The sequence below is a fragment of the Pholcus phalangioides genome, unplaced genomic scaffold (assembly GCF_987345545.1).
Source record: "Pholcus phalangioides strain wild (caught in Gottingen) unplaced genomic scaffold, Ppha-v1.0 ptg000022l_1, whole genome shotgun sequence".
In the NCBI taxonomy this organism is placed as follows: domain Eukaryota; kingdom Metazoa; phylum Arthropoda; class Arachnida; order Araneae; family Pholcidae; genus Pholcus; species Pholcus phalangioides.
Genome location: NW_028301615.1, coordinates 36,406,883 through 36,416,288, shown reverse-complemented (window position 1 = coordinate 36,416,288; position 9,406 = coordinate 36,406,883). Strand labels below are relative to the sequence as shown.

Sequence of the window (9,406 nt, the reverse complement as noted above, 5' to 3'; positions counted from 1 at the left end):
ACATACAATTTGTATGTAACATCTCCTTAAAATAATTATCGAAGCAAAAAAAAAAATTTTTTTTAAATTGACTTCGATTTTTTGAAATAATTATCCTATTGAAAAAAAAAATTAGGATTTTTCATTTTTTCATACACGATATGGCAAGCATTTGGCGCGATTCCATCAAGCAGAGCTTGGCAACCCTTGCGCGCAAACAAAGCCAAAAGGAGGAGGGGGGGGGGGGGAACAGACGCGGACTCCGACCGCGTTGTCTTCTCCTCATTCAGTAAATGCTTTCCTTCAGCGTCGAGAGGTGCTCCTTTCTCTTCTCTTCGCTTTAATACATTACATAGTTTGCTTTGGTGCTCTCTGTCTCTGTGTGTGTTGTGTTGTGCCGTTGTTGTTGTTGCTGCCACCGCTCTGATTGCCGTTGTAAACATTTCCAACTATTGTTATCATTTTGAGAAACAAGGATTACGCTTATTACTTACCATCCAAAGTTGCAAAAGAATAAAGAGTCGGCGTTTTTTATTCTGTGCGGAATTCTTGTGAGTTTTGTTGTTATGTGTGTGTGAAAAGAAAAGGAAAGATACACATTGAAAAAGATATACACGCTTTTTACATAGGACAGAGGTGAGTGAGTACTCGTTGTTACACAGTAACCTAATGACTGCTTTTTTTTATTATGAAATGTGTGTGTGTGTGTTATGAAGTGCGTTGCCCATTCGATTTTTTCTATTATAATGACCGTGATCCTGCCAGACCGGTATGTTAACGAAAAAACGTCGTTGGTTTGATGCCCCCACGAGGGATTAGTAGACCCTGTATAGATCAATTTCCCAAACTTTTCCAACTGGCGAACATTTTTTTGGAATCGATCTCGTAAAGAAGAGACTCTTTGACCTCTTGTTTTATTTATTATTTTATATCTGTTGCGGCCTTGGAGACCCCTGGGAAGTTTATTTCTACGGAGTACAGGTTGGGAACTGCTGCTGTAGATCAACAAAGCTGTATTAAGGGTGAACCCTTTCTCAACGGACACAACTCTTATGTACGCCAGGTAATAATTTCCCCCATGAAAATAAAAGCATACACTTCAAACCCCTCGGTTAACGGTCAACCTTCTTTTTACGGACGAACTTTTCTTTGTCCTGCCCCCGGTGTCCCAGAAGAGAGGGTTTTACTGTATTTTAATACGGCTTTGTGTGGTTCCTTTCTTCTCTCTTCCTTTTAATACATGCATAGTTTGCTTTGGTTCCTTCTCTCTCTGTGTGTGTGTATGTGTTGTGTTCTGCCATTGTTGTTGTTGCTGTGCGGCTCTGATTGCCGTTGTAGACATTTCCAACTATTGTTTTCATTTTGAAAAAAAAAAAAGATTACGTTTATTCCTTACTAGCAATACCAAAGTAGTATAAAAAGTTAATTTTTAGCCTTTAATCTGTGCGGAACGGGATTCTTGTGAGTTTTGTTATGTGTGTGTGTGACTACTTTTTTGTGTCATGAATGTGTGCGTGTGTGTTATGAGCGTATTTATTGCCCAATCAATTTTTTTTTACTGTGATTTCTCCAGACCGGTATGTTGAAGAAAAAACATTTTGGTTTGATGCCCCCAACGAGGGCTTTACAGACCCTGTGGATCACGGGTGTACGAACGCCGGTCCGTGGGGAGCCAATCCGCATCTTCCCGGAAATTTTATTAAAAGCAATCTAAAAATATTTCATTACCTGGAAATATGAAAAAGCCGTGGAGTTTGACATGATGTGTGTATGCGGATTAATGATAACTGTACAGAAAAGACATCTGTTTGAATCAATTAGTGTTTTTCCTTAATACCTGGCATCGGGAGCTAATTCAGCTTATACGGCGTGCACGCAGAAGAATTCGATCCCAAGAATTTTTTTTAATTTTTTCAAATCAAGCACAACTTAGGCCTATCGCCATTGGCAATTTACTACCTAGTGAGTTGTGCCGCAAGTGTAAGTACCTAACATTCTGAGTGAGTGTTTGTTTGATCTGGTGTTGTGTTTGATTTTTCGGTGCTGCTGTCTATATTTCAGAAGTGAAGTGTAATGATTGAATATTTCTATTGTTTGTTGGCCTGTTGCTCTCTGTGACGAGACTTTTAAAAGGGGAGATCGGCTCGAAGTTGGGAACCTCAGAAAACCAACAGCAGCCGACCGCCACTATGGGACGACGGGGTTCGAACCCGGGACCCCGCGGTGTGAGTCCATCACCATGACTACTCGACCACCACAGCGGCGGTCCTACGAATTGTGATTCGATGAATGCCAAACTAAGATTTCGTTTTGTGTCTTCGTAATGACAATGTTAATGACGTGGTCCCATGCATGTGCATTTTGTGTAAAGGATATTCCTGCTTCTACATTAGAGGATAGAGACTCCTCGAATGGGGAAGGAGGCGACTGTCTACCTCCACCCCTCCCGCTTATGCTTATGTCAATAATAGATTTTTTCACGGCTATGACCGTCAAAAGTAATGTGTAGTGATATTGCATGGACGCCAATACGAAGAAGCGTATAACTGAAACTGACACTGGTTTGGGTCATTGTCAATTTCATTATCGTCAGTTTTTCTTGTCAATTTCATTATCGTCAGTTTTTCTTGATAATTTCATTATTGTCAGGGGGATGGCAACCCATCAAATCGCAGTCACGATGCGTTAATCATTTTCCCCTCCAAAATTTGGCACAGAAAAACTACATATATTTATAAAGAAATTTTCACAGTTTTTCTCTCAAATTTCATTTTTTCCCTCTCGTCACGTGGAGCTAATCCAGTACAGCTGCTATAGACATGAATCACACGTTGGCGATTTAAAAAAAAAACAACTTTTCACTTGCCGGGCCGTTTTACATGAGCAAATCGAGCTTCGGCCAGGGATCTCCGGCCACTTCGCGAAATGACCGGCCATATTCCGAATCATTTCTGCAATTCGGACCTTAGCCAAAACTCTTGGCCGATTCGCGAAGTGGCCGCACTTCGGGCACTTTGGCAGTGACGTACGTACAGTCGAATCCCGTTATAACGAACTCCAAGAGACCGGGGAAATCACTTCGTTATAACGAAATTTGGTTATAAAGGAATTCCGGCTTTATGCAGTGTTCTTATGTAAGGCTTATCTGGGGAAATTAAAAAAGTGTTCGTTAAAACGAGATTTTCGCTATATCGGTATTCTTTAAAACGGGATTCAACTGTATAGGGTATGGTTATAAGTGTACTCGACTGTAGTTGATGAATAACAGTCAAAAATTTGAAACGATTTTTGTACTCTAGTGCCCCAGTGCCCGATAGCACTGCCAGTTAGTTCTGGACTACTCTGCTGAATGATCATTATTATTTCGTGATAGTTAGATGCTATTATGCAGTTCATTTCACACAAAAACGTGAATCAACAAGCAACTTACACTGCAGATAACTCTGAGGGGGGGGGGGGAACGAAAACGGCCGTGGAACTAAAAATGCAGTACGTACGTCATTCTTCCTGCTTTTCTTTCTCTTCTTTCTTTTCCCATTCAGCCAGAATAAACACGGCAGTCTTTGTGACAAGGCAGTGTTAATTGGTAAGCGCCGAGTTAATTGCCATCCAACTACTCCAGTGAGCACTATTCTTCTACGGACATTACCACAAGCGAAACACCATCCCCGTGTCATATCGTGGACGAAATTTGCATAAGGTTATATCGTGATAAGGGCAGAATGGAAATATAAATTATGCAAAGAGCGTTTTTCCTTTTGTTCGAGGACGGTCATTTTTTCCATATACGGGAACCCCGAACTTATTATTCATTTATTTTTTCAGGTCCTGCTCGTATTACGAAGGGGGGTTCGGTCTCGTTGAAACGAGTATTCATTCCACTTGTGAGATGTTATTCTGATAATAATATAAGGGCGGGGTTCCTTTCCTTTATATGAAAGTAAAAACCTGATGATAGTAGTAGTAATAGAGTGTGTAAAAGGTCAGGATGGATCGCAAACTCTGTTTTTTTTTCTCATTTCGGACATCCTGTTTTTAATGGGAGTGACTGACTGACCACTTTCTGTGTATAAATATCAGCGGTCCTTAACCGCTGTCCTGCTAGAACGTTTTTGTGGTCCTTCGAGAAACCTGGACAATAATCATTTTTATGTATTCTTTCATTATATTCTGATTCGTTTACCAGCACAGGATAGAGTGGGGAAATTGGACAAATTGGATAGGTGCATTCATTGGCGTACGCAAGGCGGGCGGGGGTTGGGGGGTAATAACACCCCCCCCTCCGAGACGTGATTATAGTGTTTTTTGCAGGAAAAACATAATTCCCCCCCCCTTCTAGATGTAAAAAAAGTTGAACCTCCCCCCCGAGAAAATCCTGCTTACGCCTATGTGTGCCTTTCTTATTGTTAAAATGATGCTTTATTTTTATGATCGTTATTATAGTCCGTGGGAGTTAGCCGTTAGTGGCTCGTGGGAATCAAAATTTCGAGCTTAGCGGTCCGCGTTATTCAGAATAGTGAGTTTATTGCGGCGCCGAATTAAAAACCCGCGAATTTAGTGGTCCGCGGAATTCGAAATAGGAAGTTTGGTACTGCGTGGAATTCAAAATTCGTGTGTTTAGTACTACCCAGGATTCAAAATATTGAGAGTATTTGGTACGCAAAATTCCAAATTGGTGAGTTTACTGCTGCGTAGATTTGAAAATTCGGTAGTTCAGTGGTCCGTGGAACTAAAACATCATGTCCGCGCAATCTATAATGGTCAGTTTAGTCGAAATTCAAAATAGCGACTTTTGCACTACGTAGAATTCAAAATAGTGAATTTGGTCGTCCGCGGAATTCAAAATTGCGAGTTATTGCGCGGATTAGAAAATTTATGTTCCATCACCCACGTTGGGAATCACTGGTTTAAAAAGATTAAAAATTGTGAGTTTTGTTTCTCCATGAAGCAAGGAAGATGGGTGGCCGCTGCTCTCTATATATAATATTTATTATATTATTATAGAGAATTTAAACTATAATATATATATTATAATATTTTATCATGTATATATATATTGTTTATAATTTTTGGTTGAGTTTTTAATTGGATTGTTGTATTTTTGAAATATATGACATCCATATTTGTTATGGGTAGGCTGACCATATTTTCTCGAAAGAAATACGGGAAATTGGAATTCCAAATACGGGATATTGCCAATTATCGCCAAAAAATGACGCCAAAAGTAAACAAAGTTGCCAAATATTGAAAAAAATTACGTAAAAATCAAATGGCGGGAAATAAAGCATTACTGAAAAATTGCAGTGGATTTAAATGAATTCCACGAAATAAAACGTTCACCAAGACAAATGTGAGTGATTAATATTATTACTTATAATTGTAATTATCATATAATTTATGAGTGGGAAAATAATTTCAACCTTTGTGACTTCAATAAAGAATAAAAATTCAAGTAGCTTCGTTGTAAAAAACGGGAAAAACCGGGACACTTTCGCTGAAAAGTCGGGACAGCCAAAGAAACCCCCAGAAAAACGGGATGTATGGTCACCCTACTAATGGGCATCTTTTTCTCAGCCACCTCGTTGGGCATTTTGCCTAGGCTAACCATATTTCCTCGAGAGAAATACGGGACATCGATATTCCAAATAAGGGAAAATACAGGACATCGCCAAAAATGACGCCAAAACCAAACAAAGTTGCCAAATGTTGTTGAAATTACAGAAAAATCACGATGGCGGAAAATGATGAATGTGGGAGATTATTATTCTCATATATAGTTGTAATTATCATAAAATGATTTATGAGTTGAAAAATAATGTCAATCTTTGACTTCAATAAAGAATAAAAATTCAAGTAGGCTTCGTGTGAAATACGGGAAAAAAAACCGAGACACTTTTGCCAAAAAGTCGGGACGGCTGAAAAAACAGAAAATACCGGGACTGTCCCGGGAAATACGGGACGTATGGTCACCCTACAGGTAAAATTTTCGCCTGTTGTGGCGTTGTATTTGTATTTATATGTCAGTATGATGATAGATACGGGGACGTATAAAGAAAATTTACTTCTTTTTTTTTTGTACGTGGTGTTGTGTTGTGGTTATCTTTGTTGTGATTTGCTTGCATAAGGGGCGAAAGTTGTTCAGTTATCTACTTGAGAAGTTTCCGAGATGAGAGAGAGAGCAAACACATTTTTCCAGCTCTTTCTTCTTCTCTTCTTTTGCAATATAAAAGAAGAAAAAAAAAATGAAAGGGCATCTTTTCATTTGAGTCCTTTGCCATCATATGTCAAGGCCGGGGTCTCTCTCTTGTCAAGCTTTTCACTTCCAAGACGCGTTTTCTTTTCTCTCTCTCTCGTCTTCTCGTTATGTATTTATTTCTTGAAACCCGTTTAAAAAACATGGAGGGGAGACGTTCCTTGCACAGCAGCAGCTGCTCTTTGAACTCACATTTAGCTTCGTCTTCACTCCCGAAATTTATTTTGCGCTTGTTTTCTCTTTATATATATTGGATATTTAAAAGCCTACTATGTAGTACAGACAGTGTTGAACTCGTCCTATGTGTAGCTACTATTTAACTGATGTTTTTATTTCTGGTTTAAAAACTTCGTGTGTTTTATGATTGGCAATGATGTTTATTTTTTTTTTTTGACATTGCTTAATTGCGGTTATTTTGTTGGTCGGGGGTTTGAAAGACCGTTATTTGTCATTAGACGAGCGGTTTTTCGCTCTTCGGTGCCGCAAGTGAACCGTCTATAGCGGGCATCTTCAAATCTTCAACCCATTGCTCGCGACCCCCCACGGTGCTTCCTGAAGTACCCAGAGCGCTCGATGCAAGTGCCCGATTTCGTGCTCGCGAGCGCTTGATCAGCGCTCGAATTAAACCACCTGGTACAAATTGCATTCAAGGATTGAAATCATCCTGATTTCATGCATTTGTATGCTAAACTTACCGTAAGGGTGCTCTTCTTTTGATGATGGGTACGGACAGTACTTGCGACTGGAAAAAGGTTGAAGACCTCTGGTCTATGGTCTATAGTCAAAATAATAATAACATCCATGCTGCTTATCTGTTGCAGGCTTTGCGTCGATTCCAGTTTAAGGTTGCGACAGGTTGCAGCATGGGTGTTCTTATTATTTTAGATCAGGCATCTTCCACCCGTTGCTCGCGAGCACCACGGTGCTCCCCCTGAACTGCCCAGAGTGCTCGGGCTCGATTTCGTGCTCGTGAGCACTTGATCGACGTTCCAATTAAATGCCTTAGAGGAGAATTGCATTTCGAGGATTGAAAATCATCGTCGTTTCATGCATTCTTATGTTAAACTTGCCGTAAGGGTGCTCTTCTTTTAATGATGGGTACAGGCAGTGCTCGCGACTGAAAAAAGAGTTGAAGACCCCTGTTTTAGATCATGAATGAATGAACACCAGAACTTTGCCACTGGACTTATCCCGTTGAGTTGGAGAAGTTGTAGGGTTTAGTTTAGATGAATGTACACATATTAGGATGGAGGTATGTTTCAAAAGCAATTGAGCGCCCCGCCCCATGCCATCTCATCTGTTATCTTACACTTGCCATATTATAATATGGCAATTACACAGGATACAAAAAGAAAAAGAAATGAGAATCTTATTGTGAAATAAAAGAATCCATCGGAGCGAGTCATTCTCGCTTAACACCTTATTGGTGAGCAAATGGGTTTGATAAGTTGCGGAATAGAAGTTTTATTGGTTGAGTTCACTCGCTCCGGCGGATTTAATGAAAATATACAAGATAGAAGTATTGTGTGGGGGAATATATACAATTAGGGAGCACCCGTGGCATCTCGCTTAGCACCTTATTCGGTGAGCAACATGAATCCGACATTATGAGTACGCACGTGTGTTGTGGACATGAAATGCATGGACAACTTGAATAGAGGAAAGAGAAATACACATATTTATATACATATATATATATATAACTGCCAGGTCGAGTCGTCTCGCCCTAAACGTATTTTGGTGAGCAATGTGGGATTAGTTTTAATGGGGGATTGTGTGTGGAGAGAGAGCCTTAGCTAAGGATCAGCTTCGGTCTTGGTGTTATGGTTGACTCGATCTGGCTATTTTAGATCAAAGGTGCTCAACCTTTGTGCTCACCAAAAGAGTGTGTGCCACTTCATTGGTTAGAAAACGTGCCGCGAGTCGCTTGAGTTATCTGGGAATGTGCCGCGAGACGCTTGAGTTATCTGGGAATGTGCCGCGAGTCATTTAGGTGACCTGAAAGTGTGCTGCGGTCGCCCGAGTCACCTGAAAATGTGTACCACGAATCGCTCAGGTGATCTGAAAGTGTCCTGTGGATCGCTTGAGTGGTCTGGAAGTATGTCGCGAGCAATTTAGGTGATGTGAAAATGTGTCGCGAGTAATTTAAGTGATCTGGAAATGTGCCGAAAAACTTAAATGATCTATAAAAGTGCAGTGGGACGCTCGAGTGAACTGTAAATGTGTCGCGGGCCACTGAAGTGATCTGTAAGAGTACCGCTGGCCACTCGAGTGATCTGGAAATGTGCCGGCCAGCCACTTAACAAATTAATCTACAAATGTGCTAAAAAAAGTGAACCGGAGTTGTGCAGCGGGTCGCTCGAATGATTCAGAAATGTTTGTGGGGTCGATTATGCGATCATTTAAGCTGCCAACAGTGCATATCCAGATCTGAGAATGTTCCACGAGCCATTGAAGTGAACTGGAAATGTGGCGCGGGCTACTTACGATAAGTGATCTGATTATCTTCCGTGAGCCACTTGCGAGTGATTTGATAATTTGTCGCTGACCACATCAGATAACTCCGAGGGCTACATTTGGCCCACAAGCCATGAGGCCTATATTGAGCACGCATGGTATAGATATAGACAGTGCTTGCTTCAAACTCTTTTGTGTCGCAAGCATCGTCCTCTATAGCAGGGGTTAAATTCATAATAACTAATAAAAGTTAAATAAATAACTGATAAATTTACCAAACTTACCAAGATTGGTAAGTATGCATAATAACCGTTTATTCAGTATTATAACCGATTTATCACATTTACCGTAACATGCATACTTACCAATCTTGGTAAGTTTGATAAATTTATCAATTACTTTTACCAGCGAATATGCATAATACCAAAGTGTCGTTGGTAAATTTGATAAATACTTGAAATTCATAGGCTTTATCTCTGATCATGCATAATAACCTAGTGCAGCGGTTCCCAACTTTTTTCTGACCCACGGAGCCCTTTCCGGTATGTAATTTCTATGGCGGAACCCCGGAGGCCTATTTTTTATTTATTCATCAAAGTTTCTGACATATTTTTATTATTCAAACATATTAATAATTATTTTTTTCAAATTTACTCGTTTTTTTTAAGTTTTTCTCGAGCGGCCGCGGAGCACCGGTTGAGAACCCCTGCCCTAGTG

At 40.2% G+C, this 9,406-nt stretch overlaps 1 protein-coding gene across 1 annotated transcript in view; it reads left to right on the top strand.

Annotated features, from left to right (window-relative positions):
- The first annotated feature begins 263 nt into the window (after positions 1 to 263).
- The window catches only part of LOC149070274 (uncharacterized), a 195,935-nt gene continuing 186,792 nt past the window's right edge, over positions 264 to 9,406 (top strand). The window contains exon 1 of the mRNA XM_089250238.1: positions 264 to 615. The gene's annotated coding sequence lies outside the window, so the exon portion shown is untranslated. The remainder of the gene's footprint in view (positions 616 to 9,406) is intronic.